Raw genomic sequence first — 17,113 nt, 5'->3', positions numbered from 1 at the left:
AAGGACATACAGAATCAGCAGACTTATGAAATATACCTTATGGATGGAAATACTCTGTTATTGCATGCTGGGAACAATTCCAGGGTCTGTAGCTGATGCATTCTTAAAGTATTTTGAGAGAAGTAAGGTGGAGAAAATGAGTTAAAATATCTAAACAAGAAACAACTAGTTACCAAGATATGAGTTGAAATAGCTGGTCTGTTAATATAAATATTTGAAATAGAGAAAAGTAGAAATAGCGCATATAGAAATTGGAAGTTCCTGAGGCAGTGGTTAGAGAGGCTTTCATAAATTGCACAGAAACACTGCTGGGCCACTGCTATTGTTCATAGCCCATAGCATTAAAATAATATTAAAACAAACAAATTAACTAGCACAAGCATAAAATAAATGAACAACTGTTGTGGGCTAAGTATCAGTACCAGATGATAATGGCTATATTGAGGGATAGGAATAACTGCTTCTCAAGCAGCTGAACTATTAGTACTACAGATGTTTCAAATATGCTTACATGATGTAGTATATTTCGTATAATTTTATTCCAAACTCTGCTTTGTTGTTTGTTTATTTTAAAACTGTTATAGAGGTTGAAATTTAAAAAGATTCATTTGGGAAAAAAGACAGTGTCAGGAGTGTATGAATGCAAATCACATCATAAAAATCTAATTATAGAAATTTACTATAAAACTTACAATGTAATGTTTGGTATTATATAAAGGATATAATATTAGTTAATTTACATATGGTTGTTAGATTGTTAAATAACTGTTTTGTTAAATTCAGGAGATAGTAGGTTTCATATACGTTAACGACACTTAACAAGCATTTACTAATTCACTTATTACCATCAGTAACAAATACTATTCTGTAAATAAATATAACTCAAGTGCAAAACACGCTTAGGACATCAATTAATAGTTTATTTATCACATATAAGTAATTAATAAGTAATAGTCAGTAGAAAAGGTTCTTATGTTAGAAAAAAAAAAAGCAGTAGAATGGACACAAAACGGTATCTTTTTACTAAATATATAACAGAAAATCAGTAATGGAACAGATTAATCCTATGCTCAGCACCCAGATCAAAAGGAAACTCAGACATTGACAGTTATATGATGCTGCTGACTGGATGCTGAATTGGTCACTGGAGTTGCACCAGGTCTGAAGGCAAGAGTCAGGGCACCTTATTTGGTACTGTATTGGTCCTTGTGTACCCATGCAATGAGAATGCTTTACCCAGGGAAGAGCAGGTGGAAGCACAGCAGCTACAGAAGCAAGCTTGCAGAGAGCCCTGAGAGTAAGCTGGCTGATCTCATTTCGAGCAGCTGTAGCTATGAATGCTCTGAGCAGCAACTGTAGCAGGAGGGCCAGCTCTGTGTGATCAAAGGGATTTGGCAGTTGTGATCTCTGAACTAATTCCAAAATGTCAATGAAATGGCACATCAGGACTAAAAAGAGACTAAGGAATTTAATAGCTTAGGGGGACATGGCAACTTTAATTAGACGCGAAATATATATTTGGGGAGAAAAGCAAACTAGACTTTTATGAATATTAAGATATGTACAAATGCTTTTGTTTATTTTCCCACCTTTGTGGAAATTATTCTTTATAAAAAAGGTGATTTACAGAGATTTCACAGAAGTGGGGGTCCCACAATGAAAAACATTACATAAGAAGGAGAAGTTGGATGCACAGAGGGAAAAAAAAAAAAAGTCAAAAAAACCCCCAGATTTTTAAAATCTTTTCAATGAATAGGACATTAGTACAAATAGACTCAGAGCATTATTTATCTGTAATTGTGTGAATAAAAGGACTATTTCTGAAAAGCCACTGTTTATATATCCCTCTACATAATTAAATAATACAGCAAAAATGAAAGGCAGCATAGGAAACACTGAATTTACATATTTTATGGGACGGAGAAATTGAATAGTTATTGCAGTCCTAGTTTTGAACAAAGACAAACTGGATTCAATTTCCTAATTGGCTTCAGGTGTCCTATTTAATCTTAAGCAAATCAAAGCTAGAGTTTTAGAGGTATTCAACTACTGACTTGAATACCTTAAAAAAAACATTTACTAGTTTCTCTGGGAAGAGAAATTCGGGTCATCTGATTTTAGGACTTAAATTCAATGTTGTGAGTTTCCTCCTCTATGAATTTATGTAGTCACTGGAAAGAGACAGGCTCCCTGCAAAGGAGGTTTGACTAAGACATCTAGACTACATCCCACAAAAGTCATATCTGGCAGATATCACACAGGGTTTGATATTTTTGTACCTGAACCTTTGTCTGCTTGTGTTTCTTTCTTTTTTTTTTTTTTTTTAATTGCGGCTTCCCCCTCAGATGAGAATATCTTTCCCTTATTTAACTTGCAGTAGTTTCTTGAGATACAGTGTTTATACAGCCCTATAGGAAGCAAAACGTTACAGAACTTTCAGTGAAAAGTGATAGAAATGGTCAAGGATCTGAGAAAAATCATGATTGAAAAATTCAGGGATTAATTACAGTATAGAAAAGGATGAAAGAGGTGACTTAGTAAATATAGATGGAATAAGGAAGGGTAAAATAATTTAGAACAAGAGTTTGTGTTTCCTCTACCTAAGACAAATAAATATTCAACTGTATGACAAGATGACAAATAGTCCACTGATAAAAGTATACTTTTTTATATTGTAATTAAATTGTGGAACCCATTGCCAATTAAAGTTGTTTTAAAAAGCAGCCATAATCATAGCAGTTGTAAATTGGCTGCTTCGGGGCTTTAGAATGTCTCTAGCTCTTTTGTGAGCATATGATCAAACATTGCAATGTCACTGTAGTTTTAACCCTGTCTATCTCTCTAACAACTGTATTGAGCTTGTGTGCACTCTAGCACAGTCCAGCTGTGACCAATGGATATTGGTTCAATAACCCCATTTTATTTTGTGTTTATCACAGGATAACACTTCACACATAGTCACATCCAGCAGCTGATAATTTATTTATTTTTCTGAGAATATTTAATCCGTACCTATATGTTTAGAAATCAAATTATATTCAAATGTTGTCAGTAAAGTATCCCTCTGTCCTTTATACAGAGCTTATTCAAATTTATCGGGGACACCAGAGTGAACTGCATGACCTTTGAAACCAAAATAGTACAATATGTCCTAGATATTAAATATTATGGATATGAATTTTGAAATATTCAACATTGACACTAAAGTTAATACCAGTCCGACTGAGGCTAACAGAAGATCTAAAAAGGTAAAACAGGTTTTGGTATCAAAATATAGATATATCCTATAGACTCCTGCTCCAGGCATAATCCTGTGAAGACAAGGGTACCACTCAATAAGATGAGACACAGACACTACCAGAATCTACTTATTAAGAACACAGACATGAAAGGTGTCATCAGGAACTACATGGAGACTTGTTTGCTTGCTCTGTGAAATGACAATGTTCAGAAAACACTCAGTCACTCAGTCCTTAGCAATTAAAAAGAGAAAATACACAAAAAAAGTAACTCAGAAATGAATTAAAAAAAAATGAGCAGTTAAATAGTAAAATGCCTGCAGATGACATGAAGATCATTTAAAGATGTCGAATGTAGATGCAGATACTGACTCATGCTTCCCATTTACCACTTCACTTCTTTCCCTTCTTCCATTCCCCAGGAAAAAAAAAAATGTTGAAGGTTACACTTATAGATATCAGAAAGATATATTCAAGGAAATATACAAAAGGAAAAGAGTTAACAACTTACTCTCTAACAATTTATACATATCATCACAAGAGGATAGGCCAACAGATTAAGGAGTATTTTACCTGCTTTTATGTCTTTAATAATAAAAGTCTTCCATATGGGAACCTATAAAACAGAAACCCAGGAAAACTGATCATAAAGATCACGAAGAGGTAAAAGGACAAATCAGCAAGATTAAGGCTATTGCAATAAGGCTGAACTAATTATATGTATTGGTATTGGCATTCCTAGTGGTGGTAAGACAGTTCTCATACCAAACCTGGATAAGGATCCACTGTCAGATAAAAGGCTTAGAGATTTACAAACAATTAAAACCAATACAAAACACAAGGCAAAACTCAATACATTGAACTGCAGTCAATCAATAGGATCAGACAGTTCTGCAGCAATTTGATGTTTGTCACTTGGTCGTAACACCTGGTTAAATATCAATTCCTATGTGTGAAGCAAACTCAGTGGCAGAGGAGTGAAAGATGGCAAATACTGCACAGGTATCTAAGCATGGTTTCAGAGGTGAAGCTAGCAAGTGCAGGTATGAAAAGCTAAATTTCACACCAACTTCTCTGATAGGAATTATAACAGTTAGTACAGAAATCCTAGATAACCAAGAGAGTTCTAGCATACTAGAGAAAGGTAAGTAAGGATGTGACACTTCACAGTGCATTTCAGTGTTCCGACAAGTATTTTGGTCTGGGTTATGGAGTTGACATAGCATGCTTGGTCTTCTGAAAGATTTTGATGAAATACCTCACCAAGACAAAATAAAGCAATTAAAGTGTTGTAAGATACTAAAGAAAGTCAACTTCTAAATGAATACTGATTTAAAATATAGAAAGCAGAAGACTGGAATAAATGGATAATTTTCACAGTGAAAAGAGATCAATTAACTCTGTTAATATCTTTCCATGTATTTTTTGTGAAACCTAGCAAGACAAAAAAAATATCAGAAAGGGATTAAGTAAAGACAAAAAAAAACAGATAAAAAATTAATATTCACAATAATAGCTCATATGAAATGTATAGCTCAGGAATCTTTTGATAAACTACTGATTGCTAGACATATGTAGTCCTTGTATTAACTGTTTCTTCTGTGTTTTTTCTTGGCATTTCCTGTTGCCATTCAAGAAAATGAACTACTGAGACAGACTTTGGCCTGGAGAAGGGTTGCAGTTAAATTTTATAAACTGTGTATGGAAAACAAGAACATCACAAATCTAATGTCTAAAACTTTGTATTCATACTTGGTTAATTAAAGTGTGAGAAGAGCTTTCACTTTTGCATGTAACTGATAAATTCCTCAGATGTACAATCCCTTGATGTGAGCTTCAGAAAGTGTATTAAAAAAAAAAAGTTAGCTGGCTCATCCAACTACTAAAAAGGATTTCTAAATTTGTGTATATTGTGAAATATCACTGTTAACAGACAGTACCATATAACCCATGCACTGAATTTTTGATATCTGAAAACTATGGAAGTACAAAGAATTTTATGGCCCAAACAAAAAATAATTACGATTCATTTTAAAAGCTGTCTGATCTTAATAATATCAAGTCACAAATCCATGTCTTTTGATCTAAGAGGAACATACTAAAACATCTCACTAAAACAAAAACTTATCTAGAGATTGCATTTGTACTCAAATTTGAACAAAAGCTGAATAGAGAAGGCAGTGGAGAACAGCTTATAATCAGCCTGTGAATTTATAGCTACATCTATAAAGATATTAGCAGCTGCACTGGCCATCCTACACAAAAAGTGCAGTACAACCACTCTAGTGCAATTGCAGCCGTATCTGTGTGACAGTCCTAATAAGTACCTCATATACATGAACAGCATTTTACTAGCATATTGCATCAGAAAAATTCATGTTGCTGCTTGAAGTATACTCTATATGCTAAACTTTGTTTTGAGAAAGTGAAAAAATACCACATGTACTTCAGCCTCCGAACTCATTCAATACCTGTAGTGACAAAATAGTAAGTTTGCCCAGTGTGACTTTACCCATGCACCTTTCAGCAGAATGGAAATCATGCTTTTCAACACCCTGACTTGACCGAAATCACTAGCATAGACATTTCCTCCTGGTGACACCAGAAAGGAAATAAACATCCTAGGTTAACTAGATTTATATAAATGAATCATACTATGGCTGTATCTGTTCAATCACTTTAATAACTGTAAAATATCTCAATAACTTCAACAAAACCAAACTGAATGGCAAGAGATTCTTTAGCTAATTCCAGGCCCACTGAGAAGCATTTAGGTGATTTAAAAAATTTCTTTGTGGCATATCAAGTTAGTGCTTTCCTTTCAATAATCTCTGAATCCATCTGGCATAAGTGTGAGACTCTCCAAATGCTTTCTAAATACACATATTAAATTGAATTGTTCACTCTAGTCTTTACATACTCTGTCAAAGAAATAGATACCCCCATTCTTTATCATTGAGGCTTTCAGGAGTTGTGTGCCTTGAACTGATTCCCCATTGCCTCCAGCTTATGACATCATTCTATACTAGTTTATTGGATACATCTTTTAAATCCAATTTAATTTGCTTCTTCCCTGTAGGTTAAGACAGATATAGATTTTTCTACCACCTGTTCCACAGATGTCTCAAATGACCAAATGTTAGGGAAAATATTGAATTTCTATACCTTTTTATTTATTTAGGAGGTGCAAGGTATTTAATCTTCCTTGGTATGTTGCAAAGGAGTCAGATCAATCACAAGATTGAACTTCTATGAGTATGGGTAATATATCAAAAAGAGCATTCACTGTCCCCTACTGTCTTTAGATGGTGACTTTTGTTAATGTCTTGACTTCTTGGGCAATTTGCTCTCAGTGGGACCTTAATCCGAAAGCAGAAAATACATATAAAGGAAACTGGAAAAAAATTAATCAGTGTAAAAATTATTGCATCTTCATTAGAGGAAATAATTACAACTTTGAAATTAAAATAATAGCTTTTTATGGATATTTTCATAAAAGTCGTGATGTCCTCACTTATTTCAGATATATTGAATATAGAACATCAAGTTAGAAAAACCTAAACACTGAAGAGACCATAAACACTTTCCAATAACCTAGGCTGCACATTCTTATGCATGTTAAACTGCTGTAATGAAATCTCAGTCATTAAAAAGTATTCTAAACAATGCCTAACAGTTCCCTCGAGAATGTTGACTATACAGGGATCTCTTGGTGACAGTGGCATTAAAATATTTTTATTCTGCTCCACAGTGTGGGAGAGAGGAGCACTGTGAGATGAGAGAAACACACCACTAAAGTGTTAAGATTTATTTTAATCCTGATTTTTTATGGCAGTTCAAGGGTTTCTGACTCAGAGTCTTATTTAAGATATTTGAAAATCTTTCACAAATAAATACTGCTGTGAGAGTAAAAATTAAGATTATGCTTCCTCCATGTACTTATCAGAATTCCCTGGGGAGGAGCTAGCTAGAATTGCTTTAAAAAAAATATGCACAATATAAGATATTTTGGCAGCTTATTTTTTTTAGTGATACTTGTGCAATTTTCATAACATTATCAATCTACTTTCATCAACTACCATAAGGTTCCAGAATAAGCCAGCTGGTGGAAGCTCTGGAGTTTGCTTTGAAACTCTTCTCATGTAACTTGTAAAACTGAATTTGAATCTTGTAGTGCACTGCTTATTCCCACACAAAAAATCATTTGTCTTGGTCAGTCTTGTCTTCAGATTTAGTTCAGCTGATTATAGAACTATGATTTTAATATAAGAGTATTGGCAGTTTTGCTTAACTATTTCTACATCCAATCCAAATATGAAATGTAATAATGTGAAACTGGACAAACACATTTTTATTATGGCATTTAAAAGTCCATGAAGAAAAGCTCTTCTCATCATTTCCCTGTTTTTAAAGGTCCTTTGAAGAAGACCTGCTACAGCAGCACCTGCTGATGCACTCATTGGCATTCTGGAAAGCAAAACAACCATCTTCTGCTGATGGAAAAAGCTTCTCTGTGGATTCTTTCTGCTCTGGGCCACCTGATACATTTCACATTTTATATATTTTATGAAGAATGACATTCATATCAGTGATAACTTTCCCCTTTGATAGCCTAATCCTTCCAAGTACACTCAAGATTTCACACACCTCAGTGATCCCCCAAGGAACAAACCAAAGAATAAAAGATACTGCTTGAACAAGAATGCAAAGTGACAAATACAGCCATCAGTTGTCAGAGCTAGCTACATCATGAAAAGAGATTTCTCAAGAAGCTGCTGTGCCATGTTATTAACGTCACATGCTTAACATTCTCTCAAAACCTTTGATTTCACTCCTGGATGGAATTAACCCTACCACCATAATCTGCTCTGCTAACTACACATATGATAGTTTTTTACATCAAAAAAAAAGAAATTGCTTCATCTTTGTTACTTCATTCATGATATTAAGAAAAAGACTTTTCTATGAAGGCTGTGTTGCCAAAGAAGCATGTATTTCATAACAGATTGCCTTAAAAACTCATTTTATTCCCACATAAAGCCAGGATATGCTTTCCTAGAACAGTGACTTACTGTGGAATATGTTGGGCTAAATACCTCCAGAGGACATGGAAGCTTTGCCTGTGCTAGTTTATTCTAGCAGATGGAGTTTTAAAATATTTATTAACCATTCACTAGATCCTTGCTGTGATGAAAGAAATATTAAGCATTTCACCATGAAAGAGCTACTCCCCTAATATTAAGGAGGGAAAAAAAAAGTTTGAATATCTCAGAAACAGAGAGTTATTAATACAAGAATTAAAGAGCTAAGTTTATGTGATGATAATAAAGAAAAAAAAAAAAAGTAACATAACATTATGCTAGCTTACAAGCTTTTTTGCTTCTATTCTTTGCACAAGACATTTGTGATTAGATAATTGCATATCTTATAGGCAGATGTTAAGCATTTTATGCTGACAGGATTGATGCAATATTTTTAATTTGAAGGATATGAATAAAGACATGCTAAACCACTTGGCCTATGAAAGTATGAAACTTCTCAGGCTGGTTATGTTAACCTCAAAGTCTATAAAAAGAACACTAAATGTTTACATGAAAAAGAGAGTAGCCTTTGTTAAGTTTTTTGTTTGTTTAATGTTCATATTTAACAAAGAGTGTGAATTAAATATTATTATGAAATAAATATGAGTAGTTCTTACTCCCTAGATGGCCGTTACATAGACAGTAGGTTACCACAAGGGCAGACCAAGTACATTGTAAAACAGTTTCTCTTTCCCACAGCTGAGTGCAACACATAGAAAAGTTATAACCAAACAAAGGTAAATATGGATAGACCCTCAGGCTTAACACATACTTTACTGGAGAAGAAAATATTTCAACTAAAGAGGAATAGATTGGTTAGCAGGTGGCTAAACAGCATGATCCTAAACATAATCACAAATACTTCTTTTTTAATTTCTATCTCAACTGTAGTTTTAAATACCTTGGAAGTCAAACAAGATGAAGTGATTTTATATTTCATGGGATGGTTATCTCTAGTTGATCACTGTGGCATTGCAAAGCACTAGGATATGATCTATGAATGCTGTTATGTATCTTTCCATAGAAATTCTGAAAATTAAAGCAGTGATTCTGTGATTCCTTAGGGGCCTAATTTACAGTTGCAGATCTAGGCTGACTTGGCAATGACTTCTCTTTCATTATCATAGTAGAAATTTATATAGTAACAGATGTGGAAGAACAAAATAAATAGAAAAGTTTGCAATTAATGTATTTGCACGTGTAAGCACACACAAATTTGTACATATACCATTGCTGCCATCATAATGAGCACTTCTATTAGAAAAAATGATTGACATAAAAAATAGGCCTTCAACATGTATCAATCAATTTCGACCTTTAACTGAGGGCTTATTGGGAAAGTAAAAATTCTGTTTGGTGGTGTATTTTGTTGTTTCAAAGTGTAATTTCATTACACAGAATGAAGCATTTAGAGAAATGTTGGTATACTTTTATACGTATTTTAAGCACATTACATTAAAAGCATCAGTAAGTTTTATATGCCAGTTGTTGCCCTAGATAGACAGATAATCACAGTAGTGAACCATTAGAATGTTGTCTGTTATAATACTACCTTGGCATCGGACTCAAAGTATTAAAAGCATAGCTTCACAGTGCCCGAATGTGCAACCTGTTACAGCTACATTTTATCCAAAAATAAAAAACCCTCTGAAGACAATTTGCATAAAAATGGATACGACTATAGATGGATCCAACTTGAGTTACTTTCTAATCTATTCAATAAGTTTTAAATCAAATTTTTCTCAGCATCAGACACCAATTTTGGATTTAGGCACAGAAAGGCATAGACTTTTCACAGGATTCATGGTCCTACCAGTTAATTCTTTGGGGCTTGTTTGATAGTTGGATAAACTAGCATTAGTAGTAAAACACATCTATTAATCTGCAATGTTCCTAAGTCTTAGTAGAAACTCAAAATGCAGTTAAAGTATGGCTTGAACACATGGTCACACATTTTTTCAATAAATAAACATGTTTAAAATGTTAAAATATGGAAAGCATATCTGAAAATGTTTTCCCTAACTTTTACAGTATTTACAGACTCCTGGAACTTTATTTAGCTTGCACAAGTCCTATAAATCCACCCTAGCACAGATAATACCAAATATCAGCATAAGGTGGAACTCCCCTAACATTAGCAATTCTGTATCAGATCTTACCAACCTGCAGGTAGAACTTTTACAATAAGATGCCGATAGGAACTGTATTTGTTAAAAGGTACATCATATTTACTTTCTAAATATCCAGTAAACACGATAAAGACCAAAACACAAGTAAACGCCTGTATGCATGAGCAAAAGGCTACTGTAATACAAATAAGTCACAGGTGAAGTAGAATTCAGAGTTTTTTAAAGTGACCTTCAATTTATAAAAGGAAACCATGTTAGACAGTGGTTTGACCTGGGCCTCTTTCAGGATTTTTCTAAAAACAAAACAAGTTCAGCCTTGATTTCCTATCCAGGAAAGTATGGGGATCTGCACTCCTGATCATTCTCTGCTGTTGCTTTGAGGCAACACAGCCAAAGTTAGGAATCTCTAAAAAGTTCCTGCAGAGTGGACAGAATTTACTGTGTTTTTTGTTCAGTAAATGTGCATTTTGAAAAGAACAATGAAGGTGGTTGGCAAAGAAGGATGCCACCTAGTTTGTCTTTCCTAGCTGAACAAGGTGTCCTTCCTCTAGTCACTGAGCATGGTGGGAATCACTTGGAATTACAGTGTGGCCTCAGCTAGGAGAGAGGGCACCTGGAACCAATAAAGATCAATGCTGGTTCTGAATCATACCTGGAATCATGTTGATTTTCAAGAAACATCGGTGCAACTATTGATTTATGAAGAGCCTCAGCAGTTGAATAATGGAAGAATCAGACAGATTTTTAAAGAACTTGATAAAAGTGTCTCATAAAATATGGAATGCTAATGGTAAAACGTGACTTATTAAAACCAGATATTTCAATGTCTTGCAGTTTCATGGGATTCTCATCTGTCTTGTAAAAAATAAATAAAAATGAATGTCTGTTTAAAATATATACCAAAAATGCAGTCAAAGGAGACTGTTAGTGATCAATTAAGAACTGCATTTCAACAGCTGCCAATTTTAAAGCATTTCATCTCTGTATTTCTGAGATGCTTTTTACCATAGTAAATTTGCACTCCTGGCTTTGTTATCCTCCAAGGACTGAAAGCTGGAAAAGATTAAAATTACCACTGGTATTAGATCTTTGCATCATAGCAAATGCATCCAAAAAGTTGCAAAATAAATAAGTAAATGAATTAAATCCACTCAAATGCTAGCTTTTTTTTTTTTAATTTGATACAACTTGGAAATATAAATTCTACCGTAAGAATAAGAATATGAAAAAATCTCAGAAATGCCAAAAGTTGGGACATAATTTAATTATTTGGATTAGGTTCAAAGATGTGTAAACCTAAACATTTGAGTAAAAAAAAAATCTTTGAAACTAAGTTTTGAGTATGACATAAAATGAGAGAGTCATACTAAACTATCTCTCCTGTTATTCCCTTGTTTGAAAAGGCAAAATGACAGCTGCTTAGAATCTTCTCTTTGTAAGGGAAACGCAGTACTTTGGCACAGGCACCAAAACAAATAGGAATATTACTAATCTGAAGAGAGAACAATCTCTGTTCTCTAATATGTGCCTTACTGACACACTATGAACTCATGCCAAGATGCCCAGTTTGTTGTAATTTCAATGGGAATGAGGCACAGCATGAAATTCTGAGGTACAAATGTGAAAGCATTACCATCTGGCCTGTAAAAGTATTGAAAGTATCTTTGACCTTCAAAAGTGAATGTGGTAATAGTTGTGAATGGAAAAAAACTTCTCTGCAAGGTTTTATGGATATTTTGAGGAATTTCACAGCAAATAAGTACTTTTTTAAAGCTAAATTAAATTTACATTATAAATAAAAGCACTAGTTAAAATAAAGTAATACTGAAAGATGTAATAAAATTGATGTTACAAATCCAACAATACATTACCAGTAGTGTGGATTCATATCAATGACATACATCTGCCAGATTTGAACCATGACAATGCATTCATTCCTACAAACTCTGCAGTAAATAATAATAATAATAATAATAATAATAATAATAATAATAATAATAATAATAATAATAATAATAAATCATCTTATATTTTTTCTGACAAATAACTTTCATAACAGGGACATGGATTTATTTCTGCATCTAAATAGCTCTCATGCAAAAAGAAATGTTTGTGTCCAGCTGCTTCAGAGCATCTTGGTTTATTCAGCCTGGAGAAGATGAGACTAAGAAGACACCTCATCGCCGTCTACGGAATCACAGAATCACAGTATGTAAGGGATTAGAAGAGACCTCAAAAGATCATCTAGTCCAATTCCCCTTCCGGAGCAAGAACACGTAGATGAGACTACACAGGAATGTGTCCAGGCGGGTTTTGAATGTCTCTAGAGAGGAAGACTCCACAACCTCCCTGGGCAGCCTGTTCCAGTGCTCTGTTACCCTCACTGAGAAGAAGTTTCTTCTCAAATTTAAGTGGAACCTCTTGTGTTCCAGTTTCAACCCATTACCCCTTGTCCTACTGTTGATTGTCACAGAGAAGGGCCTGGCTCCATTCTCATGACACTCACCCTTTATATATTTGTAAACATTCATAAGATCACCCCTCAGTCTCTTCTTCTCCAAGCTAAAGACACACAGCTCCCTCAGCCTTTCCTCATAAGGGAGATGTTCCACTCCCTTAATCATCTTCGTTGCCCTGCGCTGGACTCTCTCCAGCAGTTCCCTGTCCTTCTTGAACTGAGAGGCCCAGAACTGGACACAATATTCCAGATGTGGTCTCACCAGGGCAGCGTAGAGGGGAAGGAGAACCTCTCTTGACCTACTAATCGCACCCCTTCTAATACATCCCAGAATGTCATTGGTCTTCCTGGCCACAAGGGCACAGTGCTGGCTCATGGTCATCCTGTTGTCCACCAGGACCCCCAGGTCCCTTTCCCCTACACAGCTCTCTAATATGTTGTTCCCCACATTATACTGGAACCTGGGGTTGTTCCTGCCCAGATGCAGGACTCTACACTTTCTCTTGTTATATTTCATTAATTTTTTCCCCACCCAACTCTCCAGCCTGTCCAGGTCTCACTGGATGGCAGCACAGCCTTCTGGCATGTGAGCCACTCCTCCGACCTTGGTGTCATCAGCAAACTTGCTGATAGTACACTCTATTCCCTCATCCAAGTCATTGATGAATATATTGAATAACACTTGTCCCACTACTGACCCTTGAGGCACTCCACTAGATACAGGCCTCCAACTAGACTCCGCCCCATTGACCTTGACTCTCTGGCTTCTTTCCTTCAGCCAATTCACAATACACCTCACTACCCAATCGTCCAGACTCCAGACTGTACTGCCTCAGTTTAGCTGTAAGAATGCTGTGGGAGACTGTTTCAAATGCTTTACTGATGTCAAGGTAGACCACATCCACAGCTCTGCCATCATCTATCCATCTCGTTATGTCCTCATAAAAGGCTATGAGGTTGGTGAAGCATGACTTCCCCTTGGTGAAGCCATGTTGACTGCCCCTAATGACCCTCTTCTCCTTGATATGCCTTGAGATGACACCAAGGGTAGGTCGTTCCATCACCTTCCCAGGGTTGGAGGTGAGGCTGACCGGTCTACAGTTACCGGGGTCCTCCTTCTTGCCCTTTTTGAAGACTGGAGGGACATTTGCTTTCCTCCAGTCCTCAGATACCTCTCCTGTTTCCCAAAACTTGACAAAGATGATGGAGAGTGGTCTAGCAATGACCTCAGCCACTGGGTGCATCCCATCCAGACCCATGAATTTATGGATGTCCAGATTGTCTAACTGCTCCCTAACCCAGTCCTCATCAACTAAGGCAAACTCCTCCATTGCCCTGGCTTCCTTTGGGGACCCAGGGGTACAGGGCTTCTCAGGACAGACTCTGGCAGAGTAGACCGAGACAAAGAAGGCATTCAGTAACTCTGCCTTCTCTGTATCTTCTGTTAATTTGCCTATCTTATGCTTCTAAAAGCCATAGAATTTTTTATTATTATTTAAATTTCTAAAAAAGAACTCTAGAAATATTTTTGAGTGCATATATATGGGCCCAAAAGCATCCCCTTGAAGGCTGGGAGAAAACAGGATGTCCTCAGTTATTCTAACTTGTATAACTTTCCATACAGCTTCCTGGCAAGTCCAAAACCAGGTTTGCTCCTTTCTCATTCGATTTTTGCCTTTCGGAATTTGTTAAAATATTTTATAACTATTACTAGTGAGACATTGTCCCACCCCAACAGATGGGATGAGGGATGAGTTAACTCTAGACGTGACACGCACCCTGACTCAACTGATGAGACCAGGTGTGAGTTAACTTTGGGTTAGTTCTGCACGGTTATGTGAAGTGAATGACAGACAATCACCTCCAGGGTCCAATTCAATTGTGAGTGTTACTAAAATTACTTGTTGGAATATTGGTTACAGTGAATGGTGACTTGGCAAAAGTATAACAGAACTTATCAACACATTAAGAGCAAAAATCCTACTACGAGCAATATATTGGCAACAATCAGTAGCTATAATATGAAAATTAACCAGAAATCAACAGCAGAGCTTAAAGATGATGTTATCCTTATATGTTCAAAAGGGAAAGAGAGAAAGAGAGTGGTAAAGAGGGAAGGAAAACTAAGGTATAAGGGAGAGAGAAAGAGAGTAATATATATACTGAAGGAGAAACAAAGAAATGGGGGTACAGAAAAAAGGAAAGAAGGAAAGAGCAGAGAGAAAGGAAGAAAGAAAAGAGTGAGGGATCCAGTCTCTTACAGCCCCACAGTGTGGATGACAGGACTTGTACGATGATATATGGCCTCAGTGTTTCACGGCGAGGGTGCTGGGATCAGGAGCGCAGTGTCCTCTGATGTCTGGTTCAGAGTGAGCATCCTCAGGGTATTGGTATTCTCTTGGTGAGGCCGAACTGGTATTCCCTTTGGTGAGACTGGTAGGCCCTCCGATGAGGCTGGTATTCCCTTCGTGAGGCTGAGCTGGTATTTCCTAAACCGTGCTGTTTTAGGTGAGCTTTTTATAGCTCCCAGAGTAGAGAAAAGTCTCGGGGTGGGGGAAGTGGTGATTGTGAAAGAGGGACAAGTCTGGACAAGTCCTGAGCCATGTTGAGGGGTCTCTGCCTTGCCCCTTTGTGTCATGCAGAAATCCAGGGGGAACTGGTGGTTGCAAAAGATGTACAAATTTCTACAAGTCCCGGGCCATGTTAAAGGGTTTCAACTTTTCCCCTTTGTTTGCCGAGCTGGACCTATCAGGAGATGGGGCTATGTGCCCTCCAGCACATCCTCTATCTCTGGTCAGTCAGCCGGACTGATCTGTGGCTCGTTAGCTCATCGTTGATGTGTAGATTGCAGTTCCCCCTGCTCTGAATGTGTCACCTCCTGGCTGAACTAGTTTCGTCACGATGTTTTCAGCCATGATCCTTACCAATACTCAACAGACATTAAACATCATTTATCTTCTTTACCTCTGCTTTGCAAACACTTGTCTGTAGTGCTAGAAAAAAAAAAAGAATGTGATATTTTAAAACAAAAACTTGAGCTTGTACTTAAGAGTCTGAATGAGTTCAAGGCATCTAACCAACCTGTCTAAAACTTCAGATCAGGCAAGAGAATACCTGTAGAAATCAATTTGCTTACCAGAGTTCTCAGTTCATCAGTACCCAGATCTCTTCACTTCCCAGAGGAAGACCTCAGGTGACTAATCTCCCATCTTGAATGTCTCAGTTCAGTGAGATGAATTTGTACCTGAATTACACATCCCCTACAGCCTATATATAGTAAAAAAAAAAAAACAACAACCACACTTGGCTGTTTCTTCCCACAACTAAAATTGCCTTTCCGCCTGGCATGCTTAAGATGAAAAAAATAATGACATTAGCCCTATCACTTTGACAGGCAGTATACAGACAATTATATGTGCAGAAAATCAAGTAGGCTATCAGAACTAAACCTATTAGACTAAGATGTCATTCTCATTCCAAATACTGTCTCCTTAATTCACACTAAGTGCTTAATGGTCACACCTGTATGGTCCAAAGAAGACAATTAAATTGCTAAGTATTATCAATGTTGCAGCATGTTAAATCTTCTGGAAACTACAGAAAATTATTAAAAATCCTTCACTTCATTCCTAAAATACCTAACTTCACTCCTATTGATTTAACTGTTTTCATTTTATTCACCTATTTATTTTTAATAAATTATAAATTTGAAAGGTAAAACACAGGAGCTAAGAAAAATCGTATGAAAATACAATAACATTTGAATTAAATGGACTTGAATACTGGTTATTCTATAGTAAATACAAAACAAATACACCTCTCACCATACCTAAGGTGATTTTTAACTGCAAAAGTGTCAGTAACAGCTCAATCATACTACAAGTGTTGAACAGAAACATCAATACTTTTGAATAAAGTCCGGAAAGAGAAGTGTACATATGTAATTGTTGTGGTTTAACCCCATCCTGCAATTAATCCCCACACAGCCTCTCACTCACTCTCCCCAAGTGGGAAGGGAAGTGAATTGGAATGATAAAAGGCAGAAAACTTGTATGTGTGTATGTATGTATGTATGTATGTATGTATGTATGTATGTATGACTTCTGTGCAGTAGTCGGAAAGCAACACTATTTAAACAACAGGCTATAGGAATTTTATGAGCTCTGTCTAAACTAGAGAAACTAACATAAAAATTGAAACATCTCA

General features: G+C 36.1%; 1 long non-coding RNA gene across 3 annotated transcripts in view; it reads right to left on the bottom strand.

Moving 5' to 3' along the window:
• Positions 1-928: 928 nt before the first annotated feature.
• The window catches only part of LOC110357690 (uncharacterized), a 31,728-nt gene continuing 15,543 nt past the window's right edge, over positions 929-17,113 (bottom strand). For all 3 annotated transcript variants that reach the window (XR_010470329.1, XR_010470328.1, XR_010470330.1), the window contains one exon: positions 929-15,900. This is a non-coding gene — a long non-coding RNA (uncharacterized LOC110357690). The remainder of the gene's footprint in view (positions 15,901-17,113) is intronic.

The sequence above is a fragment of the Columba livia genome, chromosome 2 (genome assembly GCF_036013475.1).
Source record: "Columba livia isolate bColLiv1 breed racing homer chromosome 2, bColLiv1.pat.W.v2, whole genome shotgun sequence".
Lineage (NCBI taxonomy): Eukaryota > Metazoa > Chordata > Aves > Columbiformes > Columbidae > Columba > Columba livia.
Note: the sequence above shows the minus strand (reverse complement) of the source record. Positions and strands in the feature narration are given on the sequence as shown.